The sequence below is a fragment of the Arachis stenosperma genome, chromosome 6 (assembly GCF_014773155.1).
Source record: "Arachis stenosperma cultivar V10309 chromosome 6, arast.V10309.gnm1.PFL2, whole genome shotgun sequence".
Taxonomy (NCBI): Eukaryota; Viridiplantae; Streptophyta; class Magnoliopsida; order Fabales; family Fabaceae; genus Arachis; species Arachis stenosperma.
Window position 1 is genome coordinate 110,684,805 of NC_080382.1, and position 23,085 is coordinate 110,707,889.

The 23,085-nt window shown below is 36.9% G+C and overlaps 1 non-coding gene across 1 annotated transcript; it reads left to right on the top strand.

Moving 5' to 3' along the window:
* Window positions 1–13,253: 13,253 nt before the first annotated feature.
* Window positions 13,254–13,359, top strand: LOC130938304 (small nucleolar RNA R71). The gene has a single exon (XR_009069475.1). It is a non-coding gene; the product is annotated as a small nucleolar RNA R71 (small nucleolar RNA).
* Window positions 13,360–23,085: the final 9,726 nt, after the last annotated feature.

Genomic DNA, 23,085 nt, shown 5'->3' on the forward strand with positions numbered 1-23,085 from the left:
ATAATGAAAGATCTAAAACTTCTCATGATTTACTATTTTATATCCATATCATACCGCGAAGAGTTTCCAAGTAGAAAGGCCCCATAAAAGTCCAAAAAACGTCTTAATCGACTTAGGTATAAACTGTTCTGGTTGCTCAGTCTACACAAATCAAGTCTTATCTTAAAGCAACTGATTTGTATCTCATCCAATTTAGAGAACACATTAAAAGTTTTCTACCAACAAGCGAATCTTGCGTACCAAGTGACCTAATCTTCTCATATAGGTAATTATCGCACGATTTATTATAAAAGACATCTCTTTACTCAATCATCAACTTTTGATTCACCTATAAATACTTAGATAAGTCTTAAAACTAAGTTCCTCACACTTGGTCATACCGTTAGCCTTTGATTCACCTATAAATATCTATAGATAAGGTCTAAAACTAAGTTACATACACCATACTCATACATCTACCGACTATAGACCCTTAACTGTCGGTTAGTGCAAAAAAAAAAAAGAGCTACAAGTACTTTCCGCTCCATGCATAAGGTTATACTTTAGAAAAGTTATCTGGTGTACCAGTCAAAAATAGCAAAACACGTTATTCTTGGTACAAATAAGTAGGTTGGGTTAAATTTGTCATGTAGCGATAAAGAAAATGGCAAAAAAAACCTTATACATCTATCTAACGGAGATTTTCAATGGATGTGCTGTGGTTGTTCCCGCTCCCTTTGACTCTTCTTTAACAACCTTCACCTCTTGACAAACTTTTTCGATTTCCATCTCTTATTCACCGACTTCTTCCAAATCATCTTCATTGCTCAAAATATGTTTCGGAGGTTGTGCACGACCCTCCTCAACTTCAATTTCAAATACAATGGAAGAAGACTCAACAAGACCACCAATGTCACTAATTGGTGTGAAAGTGTCCTCAATAATGAAGCTTTTTCCTTGCTCAACTTCTCCTAACTCTTCGACCACTCCTTTCAATTTATTGATCTCAACCTCCTTCACTTGTTACAAATCATGCTTCAACTCCTTTTCTTTTTCTTGAGATTCCAAGCTTTCTTCCACTCCATATTCTTCAATCGAAGTTGATTCTTCGCATTCAACTGTGGACGTGCTAGGATTGTTGCAAGAGTGTATTAAAGTCAAACAGATTAAAGCTTCGGCTAAGGTAGTCATGATATTTTTTGTCTCTTTCGGTATTCTTCTTGTCCTTAAAAAAATACTTGGAGTGCTTCTTCTGTTGAGAGTTGTGGAGAAAACGAGGGTTCATCATTTGGGAGGGGATTTACATATATGGAAGGTGGTTCATGATGGTGAAAATATTGAGGTGGTGTGTATGGAGGTAATGATTCAAGAGATTCATGAGAGTATTAATGTTGGATGATGGTGGTTCTAAGTATGATTCATATGGTTGTTCTTGAAGCACATAAGGTTAGTGATGTGGTGGTGGATATGGATTAGGATCATATGAAGGTGTTTGGTGGTAAGATAGAGCTTGTGAGTATGGTGGTTGAGGACAATGTTGAGGAGGTGGTTGATAAGCGTATAGTGCTTGAGGTTTATAACCATAACGAGGGCCACCATATCCATTGGATTGGTATGTACTATCGGGTGGATTGTTACCATAGTAGACCGGAGGAGGATGTTGCCATGAACGTTGTCCATGAGAACGTGGTTCCTCTCGTGATTGATTTTCCGATCCATAATGCGAACCATCATTGAAGTTTTCATTTCCTACAACATAGTTACAACCAAATGCAAAGTCAAAAGGGTAAGAATTCATAGAGAAAAGAGAAAATAAAAATAGAAGCTATCACGAAACAAAGAAAAACACACTCCTAACTACTAACAAAAACAAGTAAACAAACAAAAAGTAAGCTATTCACAATATTAACATATTCACAATAACCAATAACAAGCACACTTTGTAAATCTCCGTCAACGGCGCCAAAAATTTGACCACGGGTTGGTTCAGACTTTCTCTAAAAAAGATCTCGTCGCAAGTATAATTCCAAACCAACAAATAACTCGTGTCAGAGTTTAAAAGATTGTAATAATATAAATCAATAAAAACCGAGAGTTTTAAATCCTGGATTCTCTCTCAAAGGAATTGCAGTAAGATGTGTGTATTGGTTATGAGAATAAAGGATTTTTAAAAGCAATTAATAAGAAATTAAATTGAAAGAAAACAAAGAACAAACAAAAAATCTAATTACTAAAAGGTATCTGGCAAGGATTGAGAGTCAAGAAATTCCTATCCAAGTCATTAACTACAAATATGGTAATTAAGAAGAGTTAATCCAATTTCGTCATTCCCAAACATAAAAAAAAGTCAAATAGGCATACTTGATCTTAATCCACAAGTCCTTGCCAACTCACTAATTAGACTTAGTGAAAGACTAGTGTTAGTGGAAATAAAATCAACTAGCAACCCTAAAATACTAATCAATATTGGACATCAATGACTCAAGGTCACCTAAGTCTTCAATTTCAAGTCAAGAATACAAAAATCTACTCTAAAATTAAGGAAGGCATTTTATCAAACACTTGAAATACATAAAAGGAAAAGCATGATAAATTATACGAAAGGGTTAAGTACGATTTTGGACACTAAGGTAGGGGCAGAAAAAATTTATTTCGTCCCCAACCTTTTTTTCACTACAAAATGGTCCCGAAGATTTAACTAAGTTTTAAAATCGTCTTTTTTACTAAATTTTTTATTTTTATTCCAAAAATACCCTTAACTAAAAAAAATAAAAAAGAAAAAAAGAAAAGAAAAGAAACACGGGTTAAGGAAAGGGGGGAGGGTATCAGCTGGAGGGGGGTTGGATTTTAGTTCAGGGAGAAGAGAGGCAAGGGAAGGGAAGGGAAGGGCCACCACCACTGCTCCTTGTTGTTCAATCCCCGCCGCTGGATCTCACCGTGAGGGTGGACGTCGCTGCTCCTCACTCTCGCCGACATTATCGCCTCGACCTCGCTGCCATCGTCGCCTCGCCATCGCCCTCGTCTCACTACACCTCCTCCTCGCCGTCGCACCTCGTCTCGCCACACTTCTTCTTCACCGTCGCACCTTGTCTCGTCGTTTGTTTTGGTAATTATATTTATGAATTTTTGGTTTTTGTAATTGAAGATGAATTTGGAAATTTTTTTATTATTGTAATTGCATATGATTTCTGTTAATGAATGAGGAAGAATTTTAGTTTTAATTTTTTTTTATGATTCTGAGTTTTGATTGTTCTGATTTTCTGAGTTCTAATTTTATGAGTTCTGGGTGGGGGTGGGGGTGGTGGGTTTTGAGTTTTGTTGTTCTTATTATGATTCCATTATCATTGTTGTTGTTGTTCTTCTTTTTCTTCTTCTTATATTTCTTCTTATGATTCCATTATTGTTCTTCTGATGATGATGATGACCATGATGATAATGGTGGTGGTAGTGGGTTTTGGTTCAGCTTGGGTTTCTGTTCTGTTTCTGGTTGATTTTGGTTGATTTTGGAGAAGTTCTGATGATGATGATGATGACCATGATGATAATGGTGGTGGTGGTGGTAGGTTCTGGTTTAGCTTGGACTTCTGTTCTGTTTCTGGTTGACGTTGGTTGATTTTGGGGAAGAAGGGGGAAGGGTATTTTCGTTTGAAGGATGATTTTAAAACTTAGTTAAACCTTTGGGACCATTTTGTAGCGAAAAAAGGTTAGGGACGAAATAAATTTTCAGCCCTTACGTTAGGGACCAAAATCATACTTAACCCTTACAAGAAATAATAAAATCTATAACAACCAAAACAAGAAAGCACTAATAACAACTAAAAGGAAAATCAATAAATATAAAAACATCAAATTACATTAAAGAAAAATTAAAATCAACAAATGTTCATAAACTAAAATTAACAAAATAAAGAAATTAACAAGTGAAACTAAACAAACTAAGATGCTAGAAGTCTAGAACATGAAAATATAAAGGAAACTACACTAAAACAATAATTAAAACCTGAATCTAAGAAAAAGCTAGACTAAAAACCCTAAATTCTAGAATCTTCTCTCTCTAGAATTGATCTAAAACATGATTCTATCCTACTCTAAGACTATTCTTTTCCTTGGTTGATTTCCTTTGAGTCTTGCCTTCAAATGCTTTAGAAATGAGTTGCATTGGGCTAAAATTGGGATAGAAATCGCGAGTCACGTGCCATTTTAAGTGAGGCATGAGATTGCGGTCATGTGTATGCATGAATTGTGAATGATACATACGCATGACCCATGTGATGCATACGCATGACCTATGCGTACTCACAACTATGAAAATCTCCAATCTTCATTTCTTCATGAATTCTCCACTTTTGCATGCTTTTTCTCCAATTCTTCAAGTCAGTCTTGTCTTGTAAACCTTCTCACTTAAACAAATACATCAAGACATCGAATGGGATAAACATGAATTAAATTTAGTAATTTTCAAGCATGAAATGTATGTTTCCATCATTAAGAACAATTAGGAGAAAATTACAAAAACATGCAATTTCAATGAATAAATGCAAGATAAGTTGAAAATTCCACTCTTTTTAACCCAAAATTCATCATAAAATATAAATTTATTAGTTTTTCACTCACAGGGCTTTGCTTAAGCAAACTCATTATTTTGGTTTATTGAGGTATTAATTCGGTTTAGAGATAACTTTGTTAAACAACTGGTGCCAACATTGTTGTGAAAATCGGTTCCACAATTACAAGTAAGACAAAAATGTTATTCTATATTTTTATTATTTTTCTTTTAGTTTAAGTTTGGAAATATTGATACATACTACAAAGGGGTTAGATCTTAGAAATAATGGAGTAGTCTAAGACCAGACTGTAGACCTCACTAATCTTAATTATTTTAGTTAGCTATTAATTGTTTTGTTTCAAGACTTCAATATAACGAGGACATTGTCTATTGCTTTCTTGTATTAACAGATAGTGTTGCTCACTCCTATTTCATATTTTTAGTGATTTTGATAATTAAGTGTGTGACAGGACTAATTGAGGAGTGGTTAGCTATTAAATAGTTTGTATTTAGACTACTTGATACTAAACCTATTTATATACTATTTTTTAATATTGTTCTAATTTTTTACTACTCTCATAAGTACAATAGCCTATTTAACAATAGCATCTAAAAGTAGAAGATCTACAAGTGGCTCCTACGGCAACGTGGTGTGGTATTTTACAACTCACACTACTAACCGGCAAGTGCACCGAGTCATACCAAGTAATACCTTACGTAAGTAAGGGGTCGATCCCATGAGAATTGATGGATCAAGCAACAATAGCGTTTAATAGGATTAGTTAGGCAAGCAGAAAAGAGTGTTTTGATATTCAAAGAGCATTAAACACAGACAAGTAAATAAGTTGGGGATAAAATATTAAGAAGGCAGTTAAGGTTTCGGAGTTATCTATTTTTCCGGATTAACTTTTATTACTAATTAATTTAATCATGCAAGATTTAATTTCATGGCAAACTATACGTGACTAGACCCTAATTCCTTAGACCTTCTTAGTCTCCTCTAAAATTCATCAATTGCCAATTCCTTGGTCAATTAATTCCAATTAGAGGGTGATGATCAAATTCCAGTTTACATGCCACAAAAACTTTAATTACCCAAAAATAAAAGGATTATATGTCATGTATCCCGTTAAATCCAGATAATTAAAATTTAGGAGAATATATTTTCAAGCTGTTGTTCTAGTAAAGAGCTTTTCCAAGTTTTACAAGAACTTAAATAGAAAGAGGGTCATACTTCCGTTCCACCCAAATTCATAAAATAAAGAGCGAAAATAATTCTTAAATTATAAATCCATACATAAATTAAAATAGAAAAAGTAATAAAATCAATCCATACAAATAGACAGAGCTCCTAACCTTAACAATGGAGGATTAGTTGCTCATGGTTCAGAGTAAAAAACTAGGATTTAGGTAAACTGTTTCTGATCTGAATGTTCCTCTATAGAAGAGAAGTCTCCCCTTTTTATAACTAATCCTAATTAATTTAAAATCTAATATCTAAAACTAAAAATAATATCTTTTCCTAAAAGATAAGATTTGAATTTAAATTTGAATTAATTAACAGATCTTCAGTTGATGGGTGTGGACCACTTGATTTGTCCATTCTGCAGCTTTTAATCTGTGTTTTCTGGGTTGGAAACTGGGTTAAAACAGCCCAGAATTCGCCCCCAGCGTCATTTGTATTTTTGCAGATCGCGCATGTGACGCGTCCGCGTCGTTCACGCGTTCGCGTCATTTGTGCATATTCCAGTCCACGCGTTCACGTCAAGCACGCGATCGCGTCATTGCGATTTCTCCATTCCGCGCGGTCGTGTGAGCTACGCGTCCGCGTCAGTCTTTGCTGGTCATCTCTTTGGTTTCTTCTTTTTCTCTGCAGAAACTTCATCAAATCCATCCGAATGCTACCTAAAATGAATAAAATTGCACAAAACTCAAATAGCATCCATAGTGGCTAAAATATAATTTATTCTAAATTAAACTCAATAATTTAGATGCAAATTCACTATGAAAAGATAGACAAGATGCTCACGCATCACAACACCAAACTTAAACTGTTGCTTGTCCTCAAGCAACCAAAACTAATATAAGCTTAGGATGTGAATTTGCATGAGAATGAGAATTCGATTAAGCTCGTGTCTCTTTTTATAGTGAGGTTTATAACTGTAATCCTGAATAGGTTTGGCATCTCACTCTCCTTTAAATCAGAAGGATGTCACTGTCATCTGGAATTAGAATCCGGATAATATTATGAATTCTCTGATCTTTTATATTTCAGTTTAATCCTTGAACACAGCAAAATTTACTTTAATTTATTTTCTTTGGTGCTTTGCACCTTGAGCCTAGCCGTGACTTTAAATATTTTGTCTCAAGGGTTACTTGACACAGAAATACCACAAGCACTTAACTGGGGAACTCTCTTTGAGTTCTGGTTTTTCTTTCAGTTACTCCCAGACAGTGGTGCTTAAAGCCTTTGGCATACTCTGTTAAGCGCACTTGGTCTCGACTCTATGTGTTCTGTCTCAAGGATTACTTGACACAATCACACCACAAGCATGTGACTAGGAAAACAACTCTTTGAGCTTATAATCATGTCTGACCTCCCTAGTCATTGATGCTCAGAGCCTTGGACCTTGCTTTTATTATTATTATTATTATTTTTCTTTTTTTTTTGCTGTTTCTTTTGCTTCAAGGATTAAATTTTTGTTTATTTCAGAGAAGTCATAATAATTCTCTAAATTCCTATTCCTTATACATCAACATCTCTTGATTCAAATTCAAATATGCACTGTTTATATCATGCATTCAAAAATTACAGAAAATACCACCACATTTAAGTAAATAAGACTATTCTTAGAATTAACTCAATTTCTCATGCAATACATCACTTTTTTCTTTTCTTTTTGGATTCAAGTTCAGTGAGTGGTATATGAAACATCTTTTCAGCATAAAAAAGGAAACTAAACTAATCCTAGGATTCTAACTAATAAAGGATCATGCAACAAACAAAACAAAATAACAGAAGACCGAAACATAACATAGAAAAAGATGGGAGGAATAAAAATGAAAGGAACTCAACCACCTTAATTATCCTAGCGGTCACTTTATTCTTCAGGTTGTGCTCCTCCGTGAAGATGATTCGCCTCCCTTTTTTGACGATTGGATACCTATAAGCGTAGCGTCAACACCAAACTTAAAGGTTTGCTTGTCCTCAAGCAAAGAAGAACTGAAAATAGAAGAGACAAATATTATGAGGAAAAAAATAAAAGGATAAAAGAATAAGAGAGAATTAGGATTGGGAGAGAGAGAGGAAGAAAAACTGGGCGGCACAAAACGACGCGTACGCGTACGGCACGCGTACGCGTGGGTCGCGCATTCTTCATAATGACACGTTAGCGTTAGGCACGCGTCCGCGTGCCCTGGATTTTGTGCGATTCGCCTGAAGCCAGCCGCATGCCCGCGCGACTCTCTGTTCATAGTGCTTGAGAATTAATTATTCATACGTCAGTCACGCGTTCGCGTGATCTAATTTGTGCTTTTAGCACACTTCCTGCCCCAAGCCAGCACAACTCTCTGCCCAATACTCTTTTACATCGAATTCGCCGGTCACGCGTTCGCGTCAGGGACGCGCCCGCGTGAATGGCAAAAATCATAAATGACGCAAATGCGTGAGGTACGCGTTCACGTGGGATTGTTTGTGTGAAAGGCAGGAGTCTAGCGCCATTCCCGCGCAACTCTCTGTTCGAATTTATTTTTCACGCACACCTATCTGACGCGTCCACGTCGGTGACTCTTGCGCATCGGGTGCTCTTCTCTCTCTCTTTCTCTCTTTTTTGAAATATAGAGCTTGAGGTGTTCAGTTCCTGTGATAAAATAGCTGCATGATTAGAAAATTAGTAAGAACTCAGTAGAAATCAAACAAGTAAGAAAACTACTACTACGAAAAATAGCTAAGGATACAAATTTATCGGGTTGTCTCCCGACAAGCGCTTCTTTAACGTCACTAGCTTGACGTTCAGTTCTGCTAGTTCAGCAGATGAGTGGACCTCTAGCGATCAATCTCGCCTCCAAGATAGTGCTTCAACCTCTGGCCATTCACTATAAATTTTTTGTCAGAGTTCTCTCCTTGTATTTCCACATGACCATACGGTGAAGCTCTGGTAACCACAAACGGCCCTGACCATCGAAATTTCAGCTTCCTGGGAAAGAATTTGAGCCTTGAATTATATAGAAGCACTCTTTGTCCTGGCTCAAAGACTCTGATGGCAATCTTTTTGTCATGCAGTAGCTTGGTTCTTTCCTTATAGAGCTTGCCATTCTCATAGGCTGAATATCTGAATTCATCAAGCTCATTTAATTGAAGCATTCGCTTGATTCCTGCAGCTTTCGAATCAAGATTCAGATACCTGATTGCCCAGTAAGCTTTATGCTCCAGCTCAACTGGCAAGTGACAGGCTTTGCCATAGACCAACTGATAGGGGGACATGCCAATGGGAGTCTTGTATGATGTCCGGTAAGCCCAGAGAGCATCATCAAGATTCCTAGACCAGTCCTTTCTGGAAATACTGACGGTCTTCTCTAGAATCCTCTTAAGTTCCCTGTTGGAAACTTTAACCTGTCCACTTGTCTGAGGGTGATAGGGGGTTGCCACTTTATGACGGACTCCATATCTCTGCAGAAGGGAGTCCAACTGTCTGTTGCAGAAATGGCTTCTTCCATCACTAATAAGTGTCCTTCGAACACCAAACCGGCTAAAAATATATCTCTGAAGAAAGCTCATTACCACTTTGGCATCATTGGTGGGCAAAGCCACAGCTTCCACCTATTTGGACACATAGTCAACTGCCACTAGAATATAGTTGTTTGAATGTGAGGGTGGAAAAGGTCCCATGAAATCAATACCCCGCACATCAAACAACTCAACCTCAAGAATTCCCTGCTGTGGCATTTCATGGTTGGCAGGGAGATTTGCAGCTTTTTCACATTTGCCACAGTGCTTCACAAATGCCCTTGAGTCCCTGAAAAGAGTTGGCCAGTAAAACCCGCTCTGAAGGACTTTTGTAGCTGTCCTTTCACCACCAAAGTGGCCTCCATAATCAGACCCATGACAGTGCCAAAGAATCTGCTGCTTTTCCTCATCCGGGACACATCTCCGGATTATTCCATCTGAGCACCTTTTAAAAAGGTATGGTTCTTCCCAAATGTAGTACTTTGCATCAGTTAGTAGCTTCTTCACCTGTTGCCTACTGTACTCCCTTGGGATAAAATTCATGGCCTTATAATTTACAATGTCTGCAAACCATGGTGCCTGCTGAATGAGGAATAATTGCTCATCGGGAACATCTCAGTCACAGTTGTGGGTGGTTGTACTCCTGCTTCCTGCTCAATTCTGGAGAGATGGTCAGCTACTTGATTCTCTAACCCTTTTCTGTCTTTTATCTCAATATCAAACTTCTGAAGGAGCAACACCCATCTGATTAATCTTGGTTTAGAATCCTGTTTGGTTAGAAGGTACTTCAAAGCAGCATGATCAGTATAAATAATAACCTTAGAACCAAGTAAATAGGACCTAAACTTATCAATAGCGTACACAATAGCTAATAATTCCTTTTCTGTAGTTGTGTAATTCTTTTGGGCATCATTTAACACACGACTGGCATAGTAAATGACATGTACAAGCTTACCATGCCTCTGTCCTAAAACAGCTCCTATAGCAAAATCACTAGCATCACACATTAATTCAAATGGTAGATCCCAGTCAGGGGGAGCTATAATGGGGGCAGAGGTAAGGTTCGCTTTCAGAGTTTCAAAAGCATGCAGACAATCAGAATCAAAGACAAAAGGGACATCAGCAACCAAAAGGTTGCTTAGAGGTTTTGCAATTTTAGAAAATTCCTTTATAAATCGTCTCTAAAATCTTGCATGACCCAAGAAACTCCTGATTGCCTTAACATTAGTTGGTGGTGGTAATTTTTCAGTTACCTCTACTTTTGCTCCATCAACCTCAATTCCTTTACTTAAAATCCGGTGTCCAAGAACAATACCTTCTGTAACCATAAAATGGCATTTTTCCCAATTTAAAACAAGGTTTGATTCTTGACACCGTTTCAAGACAAGAGATAAATGTTTAAGGCAGGATTCAAAAGAATTACCAAAAACAGAAAAGTCATCCATAAATACCTCAATAAATTTTTCAACCATATCAGAAAAAATTGACAGCATACACCTCTGAAAAGTTGCTGGAGTATTGCAAAGTCCAAAAGGCATTCTTCTGTAGGCAAATACTCCAAAGGGGCATGTGAATGCTGTCTTCTCCTGATCTTGAGGGTCCACTGCAATTTGATTATATCCAGAATATCCATCTAGAAAACAATAAAATGCATGACCAGCTAACCTCTCAAGCATCTGATCAATGAAAGGCAGGGAGAAATGATCTTTTCTTGTAGCAGTGTTAAGCCTCCTGTAGTCTATACACATTCTCCATCCTGTGACTGTTCTTGTGGGGATAAGCTCATTCTTTTCGTTCTTGATCACTGTCATCCCTCCTTTCTTGGGAACTACCTGCACAGGACTTATCCAAGGACTGTCAGAAATAGGATAAATAATTCCTGCTTCCCATAGTTTTATTACCTCTTTTTGGACCACCTCTTTCATGGTTGGATTGAGTCTCCTTTGTGGTTGCACAACTGGTTTAGCATCATCTTCAAGGAGGATCTTGTGCATACACTTAGTTGGACTAATCCCTTTTAAGTCACTAATGGTCCACCCAAGAGCTGTTTTATGGCTCTTGAGCACTAAAATAAGCGCATCTTCCTCTTCAGGCTTCAGGAAAGAGCTAATAATCACTGGATATGAGTCATTCTCACCCAAGAATACATATTTCAGAGAAGGGGGTAGGGATTTGAGCTCGAGCTTGGGGACTTCCTCCTCTGCTTTAGGCGTGTGGACCATAGCCTTCTGGGGTGGTGAATTATCAATTTCAACTAATTCATACTCAGAGATAGGATCCAGAATGTCATCAAGTACCTCAGCTTTCAGTACCTCTTGAACAAGTGGTTCAATAACATCTATTTTTATACACCCTTCAGAATTATTAGGGTGCTTGAGAGCTTCAAAAACATGAAGGACCACCTATTCTTCATTGACCCTCAGGGTTAATTCACCATTTTGTACATCAATCAGAGCTCTACCTGTAGCTAAAAAGGGTCTACCAAGTATGATAGAGGATTTTACTTTCTCTTCCATGTCTAATACAACAAAATCAACAAGAAAGATGAATGGTCCTATTTTAACAAGTAAATCCTCAACAACACCCACAGGTAATTTAATAGAAAGGTAAGCAAGTTGAAGAGAAATACGAGTGGGTTTTACCTCCTCAATTTGAAGCTTTTTCATTACTGAAAGTTGCATGAGATTGATGTTGGCTCCAAGGTCACATAAAGCTCTCTGAATGGTGACATCTCCAATGGTGCAAGGAATGACAAAGCTCCATGGATCTGGCATCTTCTCAGGAAGGTTGTGTTGAATAATGGCACTGCATTCCTTGGTTAACACCACTATTTCTTGTTCCTTCCAGTTCTTCTTGTGGGTCAACAATTCTTTCATAAATTTAGCATAGAGAGGCATTTACTCCAGAGCCTCTGCAAAGGGAATGTTGATCTGTAGCTTCTTGAAGACATCTAAAAATTTAGAGAACTGCTTTTCTTTGGAAGCCTTCTGAAGCCTCTGAGGGTATGGCATTTTCGGCTTGTATTCAGGAGCCTTTGGCAAGGTAGGATAAGTGTCAAGAGAATCAGGGAAAGGATTGTCTGCATGCTTAGGAGGTGTGTGCTCGACTTCTTCCTTCTTCTCCTCTGGGGCTTCTTTTTCAACTAATTCTTCATTGGCCTTGGTCTCAGAACCAGTTACTTTACCACTTCTCAACTGAATAACCTTGCAGTCTTCTCTTGGGTTCTCCATTGTATCACCTGGAAATGTGCTTGCAAACCTCTCAGGTAATTGCTTGCTTATTTGGCCCATTTGCATTTCTAAGTTTCTAATGGAGGCTCTAGTTTCCTGCACGAAACTCATCATCATCTCCCAATTAGAATCTTCCTTGGATTTAGAGTTTGCCTGATGAGGTGGTTGTTGCTGTTGAGCCTGAAATTGGTGGTTATTGTAATTATTCTATTGGAAGCCGTCCTGAGAATTATTGTTAAAATTCTGAGGTCTCTGAGATTGGTCTCTCCACCCAAAATTTGGGTGATTCCTCCATCCTTGATTGTAGATCTTAGAATAGGGATCATTGTTGGGATTTCTAGTAGCACTCCCCATGTAATTGACCTGTTCAGAAGAAGCTTGAGCATAATCATAGTTATCATTCTGCACAAAATTACCTGTCATGTCATAAGAGGCTTCTTGAGGGGGATTTTGGGTGTTAATAGCTGAGACTTGCATGCCACCCATCTGTTGAGTAAGAAGATTTATTTTCTGAGACATAAGCTTGTTCTAAGCAAGAATAGCATTAAGAGTTTTCACTTCCATGACACCCTTCTTCTGAGGAGCCTCAGAGTTCACAGGATTCCTGTTAGAGGAGTATAAATATTGGTTGCTAGCAACCAATTCAATAAGCTCAATAGTCTCCTCCGGTGTCTTCTTCTTATGCAATGAACTTCCTACAGTATTATCTAAGCACATTTTGGACATTTCACCCAAGCCTTCATAAAATATGTCTATTTGTGTCCATTTGGAGAACATGTATGGAGGGCATTGCCTAGTCAGTAGCTTGTATCTCTCCCAAGCTTCATATAGAGTCTCACCATCCTTCTGTCTGAAGGTCTGAACTTCCATCCTAAGCTTAGTCAGCTTCTTTGGTGGGAAAAATTTTGTGAAAAACTCAGTAACCACCTTGTTCCAAGTATCCAAACTGTCCTTGGGTTGAGAATCTAGCCATAGTTTTGCTCCATCCCTCAGAGCAAACGGGAAGAGCATTAGTTTGTACACATCTGGGTTCACTCCATTTGTTTTCACAGTATCACAAATCTGCAGAAAACTTGAAATGAATTGATTTGGGTCTTCGTGGGGAAGACCATGATACTGGAAGTTTTGTTGCACCAGGGTGACCAGTTGAAGCTTCAACTCAAAGTTGTTCACAGTAATAGGAGGCACCACAATGCTCTTTCCATACAGATCTGCAGTAGGAGCAGAGAAAGAGCCAAGTACTCTCCTTTGTTCATTCCCATTCGGGTTTGCCGCATTGGTATTATCATTATTAGTCGGATCCATAGTGGATTCTGCAGCCTTGTATAGTCTTGCTTGTTGTAAACGCCGCCTGAAAGTCCTTTCAGGTTCAGGATCAAAGTCTAAGAGATGTTCTTTGTCTCTGTTCCTGCGCATAAACAAACAGAAAACAAGAAAGATTAGGAATATCTACGTCAGAGTGCAGAGAATTCCCAGTGAGGTAACTCTGTGTAAAGAGATAAAAATATTGAATAAAATAAATAGAAGAAAAATAATAAATAGTCAACACCAAACTTAATTTCAGAAATTAAGAAAAATATTGGTCCTATATATTTATTAAAATTTTTTTAAAAATTTAATTAAAATATTTGTTTTTTTTTTTGAAAATCAAGTAATAAAAAAATTTTAAAAACGAAACAGGGGGAGAGGGGGTTCACGGAAAATAAGAAAAAAATATTATTTATTTATTTATTTATATATATTTTTTATTTATTTTTTTTAAAACAAGATAAAAAAAGGAAACGAGAAAGAAAGAACAGGGGAGGGGGGTAAACGAAAAGGAAAGGAAAAGAAAAAAAATTAACGTAAAGGAAAAAAAAAAAAGAAAAATACCGTAAAATTTTTTTTCTTTTTTTTTGAAAATTCAAAGCAAAATTTTTAAATAAAATTAAAACTAAAACGCCTAATCTAAGCAATCAAACAACTGGTAGTTGTTAATCACAGTCAATCACCAGCAACGGCGCCAAAAACTTGGTGTGGTATTTTACAACCCACATTACTAACCGGCAAGTGCACCGGGTCGTACCAAGTAATACCTTACGTGAATAAGGGTCGATCCCACGAGGATTGATGGATCAAGCAACAATAGCTATTTGATAGGATTAGTTAGGCAAGCAGAAAAGAGTGTTTTGGTATTCAAAGAGCATTAAACACAGACAAGTAAATAAGTTGGGGATAAAATATTAAGAAGACAGTTAAGGTTTTGGAGTTCTCTATTTTTCCGGGTTAACTTTTATTACTAATTAATTTAATCATGCAAGATTTAATTTCATGGCAAACTATATGTGACTAGACCTTAATTCCTTAGACCTTCTTAGTCTCCTCTAAAATTCATCAATTGCCAATTCCTTGGTCAATTAATTCCAATTAGAGGGTGATGATCAAATTCCAGTTTACATGCCACAAAAACTTTAATTACCCAAAAATAAAAGGATTATATGTCACGTATCCCGTTAAATCCAGATAATTAAAATTTAGGAGAATATATTTTCAAGCTGTTGTTCTAGTAAAGAGCTTTTCCAAGTTTTACAAGAACTCAAATAGAAAGAGGGTCATACTTCCGTTCCACCCAAATTCATAAAATAAAGAGCGAAAACAATTCTTAAATTATAAATCCATACATAAATTAAAATAGAAAAAGTAATAAAATCAATTCATACAAATAGACAGAGCTCCTAACTTTTTGCTCATGGTTCAGAGTAGAAAACTAGGATTTAGGTAAACTGTTTCTGATCTGAATGTTCCTCTATAGAAGAGAAGTCTCCCCTTTTTATAACTAATCCTAATTAATTTAAAATCTAATATCTAAAACTAAAAATAATATCTTTTTCTAAAAGATAAGATTTGAATTTAAATTTGAATTAATTAACAGATCTTCAGTTGATGGGTGGGGACCACTTGATTTGTCCATTCTGCAACTTTTAATCTGTGTTTTCTGGGCTGGAAACTGGGTTAAAACAGCCCAGAATTCGCCCCCAGCGTCATTTGTATTTTTGCAGATCGCGCATGTGACGCGTCCGCATCGTTCACGCGTTCGCGTCATTTGTGCATATTCCAGTCCACGCGTTCACGTCAAGCACGTGATCGCGTCATTGCGATTTCTCCATTCCGCGCAGTCGCGTGAGCTATGCGTCTGCGTCGGTCTTCGCTGGTCATCTCTTTGGTTTCTTCTTTTTCTCTGCAGAAACTTCATCAAATCCATCCGAATGCTACCTAAAATGAATAAAATTGCACAAAACTCAAAATAGCATCCATAGTGGCTAAAATATAACTAATTCTAAATTAAACTCAACAATTTAGATGCAAATTCACTAGAAAAAGATAGACAAGATGCTCACGCATCACAGCGGTAGTTCTAATATAATGGTCGAACGTTTTTGTGAGTGTGGTTTGAGAGCTCCGTTACAAGTCTCAAATAGTATTGCCAACCCGGGTAGAGAGTATTATACATGTCCTGTAAAACGATGTGGATGATTTAGATGGACAAGTCCGTCTAATCAATGTCCAAGTATTCAACATTCTGAAAAAGTTGCCAAATATCACTCTCGTGATGTTAGTTCTAATTTGAAGTTGAACGAATGAGTTGGAAAACTAGAGAATGAAATTATATTTCTGAAATTATTTACGTGTTTTCATGTTTTTGGTTTTGTAGTTTGTATTCTTCTAATTATAGTCTTGTTTTTAAAATTTTAGTATGAATTTTGGATTGTAATAGGCATATGTACATATTGTAGAAACTAGTTTGCTGCAATGAAATAAGTTTGTTTCTGGTCTATTAAGGTTATGTTGAATAATTCTATGTTGATACCAACCACATTGCTAATAGAAAGTAGATACGTAAAACCTTATTGCTAGCAATTTCTTCTTACACTATGAAATGATAGAAAGCAGCCGACCTTCACAAAACATTCACAAGAAATATTAAACATTATTTTTAGATATAAAGTAATACCATAATATTGTATGTAGCATTAATTCACCCATTCAATTTCACCGAAAGACAAGTAATATCGTTTTTACTATCTAATTAATACCAAAACATTGTTAGTCCTAAATTATTCTAACCAAGTTCCAAAATAATATACTAAACCACATAACAAGTTTCATAAACATATCACAATTTCATATAATAAGCACTCATCCTAAAAGATAATGGATCGCACAAGACTACTCTTCTAAAAATTGTCAAGCCCCAAAAGCGAGTACACAGATGTAGATTTTCGGAAAATTTCAATACGACCTGCACCACCGTATCCTCACAGAACCCAAGAAGTTCAAGTTTCTCACCGAACATAAACTTTCCGTTCACACTGACGAGAGCATTAGCAAGTACTTGGGCATTCTTTGCTTGGGCAATGCTGGATTGCTGGATATGCTTAGCCATCCTCTTTAAAACATCAGTTTGCTTCCTCTTCCTACCAAAATGCCTTGTGCTACTGGTGCGGAAAGTATAACCCATAAACTAACCGGCAAGTGCACCAGGTCGTAGCAAGTAGTACCTCAGATGAATGAAGGTCGATCCCACGAGGATTGATGGTCTAAGCAACAGTGGTTGATAAATTTACTTAGTCAGGCAAACAGAAAATGATGTTTGGGAGTTCAATTGCATTAATCAGTAAATTCAGTAAATCAAAAAACAAGCAGTAAATAAGTTGTGAAATGTATATGGAGAAATAGTTAAGACTTCAGAGATATCTATTTTCCGGATTGACTTTTCTCACTAACTATTTTAATCATGCAAGATTTAATTCATGGCAAACTATATATGACTAAACCCTAATTCCTTAGACCTTTTTAGTCTCCTAAAATTCATGAACCGCCAATTCCTTGGTCACTTAATTCCAATTAGAGGGTGAAGTTCAATTCTAGTTATATGCCACAGAAATCCTAATTACCCAAATATAAGAGGATTATATGTCACGTATCCCGTTAAGTCCAGATAATAGAGATTTAGGAGAATATGTTTTCAAGCTGTTGTTCAAGTAAAGAACTTTCCCAAGTTATACAAGAACGCAATTAGAATAAGGGTCATACTTCCGTTCCACCCAAATTCATAAAATAAAGAACGAAAATAATTCTTGAATTAAATTAGTACATGAATTAAAATAGAAAAATAATAGTATCAATCCATACAATAGACAGAGCTCCTAACCTTAACAGTGGAGGTTTAGTTGCTCATGGTTCAGAGACAAAACTAGGATTTGTAAAGATTGTAAATTGCAGAATGAGATCAAAGAAAAGAGAAGAGCCCGAAGGGCTGATTCTTTTTCCTTTTATATCTAATCCTAATTAATGTAAAATATATTTTCTAAACTAAATAACATCTTTTCCTAATTATAAATAAAATAAAAATTTAATAAGAAATTAATTAAATTCTGCGTGCAGCCTATGGACGTACATGGGGACCACTTAATTCATAAAGGTCCACGCTGAACTTGGATATTCTCAAGTTCAGCATGGATGAGGCAGTATGTCTCTTTTGGCGTTCCTTGAGTCCACGCTGACCTTGGATTAACCCAAGTTCAGCGTGGAGTGATGCATGATTCTTCCCTTGGAGTCTTCAAGCTGGCGCTGAACTTGACCATTGTCAAGTTCGGCGTGGAGTTTTCACACAAAGTGGAAGAAAAGGGTATATTATTATATATCGTTGGAAAGCTCTGAAAGTTAGCTTTCTAATGCCGCTGAAATCACATCAATTGAACCTTTGTAGCTCAATTTATTCTTGTTTAAGTGCAAGAAGGTCGGGGTTGACAACATCATTCGCTTTCTTCTTTTTCTGCTATAAAACTCCGTCAAATCCATCTGAATGCTACCTAAAATAAATGGAAATACACACAACTCAAAGTAGTATCCATAGTGGCTAAAATATATTTAAATCTTGATTAAACTCAACAATTTGAATACAAATTTACTTGGAAAAGATAGAGAAGATGCTCACGCATCAGCTACCTGCACCTGCACCAGCTTAAGAGTGTGAAGCTTGTCCTTGCCCTCCGTCAATATTTGGATTTGCAAACATTTTAGAGTTGTCCAATCCTTGAGTCTGGTCTTTAATTTCTTCATTAACTTATTCCTCTGCGTCAAAACCACTTACTGCACCTACCTCTGTGGCTCTGTCCTTTTCGAATATACCCTCAAGCTGGTGAAACAAAGTGAATAGCTTCCCAGGAGTATAAAATTTAGTCGGGTGTGCCTGCAACAAAAAAAAGATGTAGTGAGCTTACACTTTACAGTGACAAATCATTCAACTTGAGTTAAATTCACACACGACCTTCATCCATGCATCTAGTACATCTTTGCTGTCAACTTTGACACATTATTTTTCAAAATTCTAGTCAAATCCACTGTATGCAAGCATTTCAGAGGCGTACTGATACTTCTCCTTCAGCCAGTTATGCTTATTCTTGTAATGTTTGCTGGTTAGGGTACAAGTTGGGAAGGCCTCTAGGCCTCCAGCATCTTCAAAACTAGTTTTTCAAAAGTTTTGGATTTGAATAAACCACAATCAGCTTTCTAACCATCAACAACGAACTCCTCTATGAAGCCAACAAATGCTTCAGTTTCTTTATCATGCCATATGCATTTGTTTATTAACACATAAGAAGAAGTTTAACATAAAGAAGATGTACAATCCAATACTATTACAACCATCAACAATAACCATCAACAATAATTCTCATAAATACCAAATAAATGTCAAATATAATAACCATGTTTTAATTCACAACAAGTCTTACAATACCATTAATAAGTTTCAATGACAATGGGTTTTACAATACAATAGAAAGTCTTTCAAACACAAATTAATCTATTAAAACACAAATTCGATGCCAACATAAAAAACAGGAATTCAAACTAGGCCTAGAAGCTACTCCTATTCCATACGACTAGCTCGCCACTCTTCATATATCTCAATTGATATGTTATCACGCCATTGTTTCCACTCATTCATATTTTCAACTACATCAATCATCCCATTCGGTGCTTCCTCTGCATCAGGCAAAAACTCATCTAATAGGCTAGTTTGCTCTTCCATATCACTATCCATATTCTTCCGAATAAAATCTTGCAACAAACAACAAGCAATTATAATCTGACTTTGTATTTTTAAAGGGTAAAAGTTAGGACTTCTTAAGATTTATGGTGCACGAAATTGGCTCTGCACGTTTCGCATAGATAGACTAGCAAGTATACCAGGTCGTCCAAGTAATACCTCAGGTGAATGAGGGTCGATCCCACAGAGATTGTTGGTTTGAGTAAGCAAATGATACCTTACAGGTCTTAGTTAGGCGGATAGAAAATATAGTTGTCACGAAAAAATGCATAAAACAGATAAATATGTAAAATATTACTAGATAGGTGTAAAATCAATGGTATGAGAGCGGTTGAGGCTTCGGAGATGCTTCTTCTTTTTGGATCAACTTTTCTCACCATCTACTCCAACTTCTAATTGATTTATTCTACGGAAGGCTATATATGATTAATGCCGGGTCAGTGGTCATTAATTTCCTCTGGTTCAAATCAAACGCCGGGTCAGTGGTCATCCAATCTGAACGGGGTGAAGCTCTAGCAGTCCATTCCCTTAGTGATCCTACTCAAAATGCCACAGACAAGGTCAGATCTTCCAGATCAGAGAATGATACTCCTTTGGTTCTAGCCTATACTACAAAGGCCCTAATCTCCTCGCACTTCGGCTGAATTGATGCCTCGAGAAGTCCCCAACAAAGCCGTAGATTAGCCGTCTAAGAGATGTACAATCAAGCTTGTGGTTCAGTACTATCCCGTCAAGGACTCACAAGAACCCATGTAGAATGAGAATGATTATCGCGGGTCATCCGATTCATAAGTTTGAAGAACGAAGATACATCTTAGAATAGAATCAAGCATAGATTGGAATAGAATAGTGATATTATTAATTCATAAGAATCAGCAGAGCTCCAAATCTTAACCTTAGGAGGTTAATGACTCATACTGTACATAGAACAATAAAAAAATGTGTAAAGTGGGCGAGAGCCTCTAACAAGGGTGAACTCTTGTCTATATATACTAATATGCTAACTAAGAATTACAGAAATCAGATAAACTAGTCTTGTAGTACAAAAATCCACTTCTGGGGCCCACTTGGTGAATGTTTAGGCTGATATTTGAGTGTCTCCACATGCTAGGACTCCTTAGGGGCGTTGAACTCTGGCTTGGGACTCCCTTTTGGGCGTTGGATGCCAGCTGCTCCCTTTTGGGCGTCCAAAGCTAGGAATAGGGTAAGTGGCTGGCGTTGAAAGCCAATTTTGGGCCTTCATTTCCAAAGCTAAGTATAAACTATTATATATTTATGGAAAGCCCTGAATGTTAGCTTTCCATATCCATTTAGAGCGTGCCATTTGGACTCCTGTAGCTCCAGAAAAGCTCCTTCGAGTGCACGAAGGTCAGATCCTAACAACATTTGTAGTCCTTTCTCTGTATCTGAATAGATTTTTGCTCAAACTCCTCAATTTTATCCAGAAAATACCTGAAATCACCATAAAACACACAAACTCAAAGTGGAATCCAAAAATGTGAATTTTTCACTAAAACTTATGAAAACATAATAAAACTTAAACAAAACATACTAAAAACTATATGAAAATGATGCCAAAAAGCGTATAAAATATCTGTTCATCAGAATACCAAACTTAAACTATTGATTGTCCTCAAGCAACCAAAAACAAAGTAGGATAAAAAGAAGAGAATAATATAATAAATCTCAGAGTTTTTGATGAAGCTCAGTTTCAATTAGATGAGCGGGACTAGTAGCTTTTTGCTTCTAAATAGTTTTGGCATCTCACTTTTCATTGAAGCTCAGAATAATTGGCATCTTTAGGAACTCAGAATCCAGATGATACTATTAATTCTCGTAGTTTAGTTCTTTTTGAATCTTGAACACAGCTTATTTAAAGTCTTGGTTGTGACCCTAAGCGCTTTATTTTCCAGTATTACCACCGGATACATAAATGCCATAGACACTTAACTGGGTGAACCCTTTAGGATTATGATTTAGCTTTGCTAGAATCCCCAGGTAGTGGTATCCAAAGTTCTTAAGCACACTCTTTTGCTTTGGATTACAACTTTAACTGCTTAGTCTCAATCTTTTCACTTAACACCTTCACACCATAAGCATATAGTTAGGGGGAGGAGTTCAATTTAACTTTTTAGGCCAAGATTTTGTTTCTTTTAGGCCCTCCTAACCATTGATACCCAATGCATTGGATCCTTACTCTTGCCTTTTTGTTTAAAGAGCTAATGGATTTTTGCTCTTGCCTTTTGGTTTAAAGAGCTATTGGTTTTTTCTCTTTTTTTTCTCGCTTTTTTTTCTCATATACCTTTTTTCTTTTATTACTTTTTGCTACTTTTTATTGCTTCAAAAATCAAACTTTAGATTTTTCAGATTACCAATAATACTTTACTTTTATCATCATTCTTTCAAGAGCCAACATTCTTAACTCCAACATCAAATATGCACTGTTCATTCATGCATTTAGAAAATAAAAGCAATGCCACCACATCAAATAATTGAACTATATATAACTCGAAATTTATGCATCTTACTTTTCTTTTTCAATTAAAATTTTCTTTTAAGTAAGGTGATTGATGCATGGAAGATTTCATAGTTTTTAGACATAAAGATTATCATGCACTAGAAACAGACAATACGATAAAATACATGGAAAATAGAAAAATAACATAGGCAAAGGGAAGTATGGAACGAATCCACCTTAGTGATGGCCGCTACTACTCCTTATGGAGGATCCAATGGAGTGCTTGATTTCTTCTATATCATGCCCCTGCCTCTGTTGTTCTTCCCTCATAACTCTTTGATCTTCCCTCATGGCCCTTTGATCTTCTCTTATTTCATAGAGGATAGTGGAATGCTCTTGATGTCCCATCCTTAACTGATGGTGGAATGCTCTTGATGTCCGATTTTGGGTGCCACAAGTGTGAATGAAAAGCAAAAAACAAGGCTTTTCCAACACCAAAATTAAAATCTTTGCTCGTCCTCGAGCAAAATAAGAACAAAAGGGAAGATAAGAGTAGAAGAAGAAGAGAATAGAGGAGATGGAGGGAGAGAGTTGGATTCGGCCAAGTGGGGCTTTAGTGTATGAATGGTGTGTGTATGAAGGGTAGGAAGAAGGGGTATTTATAGGAGTGAGATAGGTTAGGGTTCGAATGAATGGGAGAGAATTGGGTAGAAAATTTTGAATGTGAAGTAGGTGGGGGTTGGTGGTAGTTATGATTGTTTTGGGAAGAGATATAGATATGATTGGGTTAGGGTTTATAGGGAAGAGGATATCAGGAAGAGTGAAAGTAAGAGAGAGAAGAAGATGGGATAAATGGAGATTCTGTGGGACCCACTGATCTTGAGAAGCTAGGGAATTTGAATTCCCTGCCCCTTGTGGGTGTTGAACGCCGAGCTCCTGCTCCTGGCTAGCGTTCAACGCCAGCAATGTGTTCCCCTTAGGGTGTTGAACGCCCATTGGGGTGCTCCTTCCTGGCGTTCAATGCTAGGTCTGTGCCCCCTGGCTGGCGTTCAA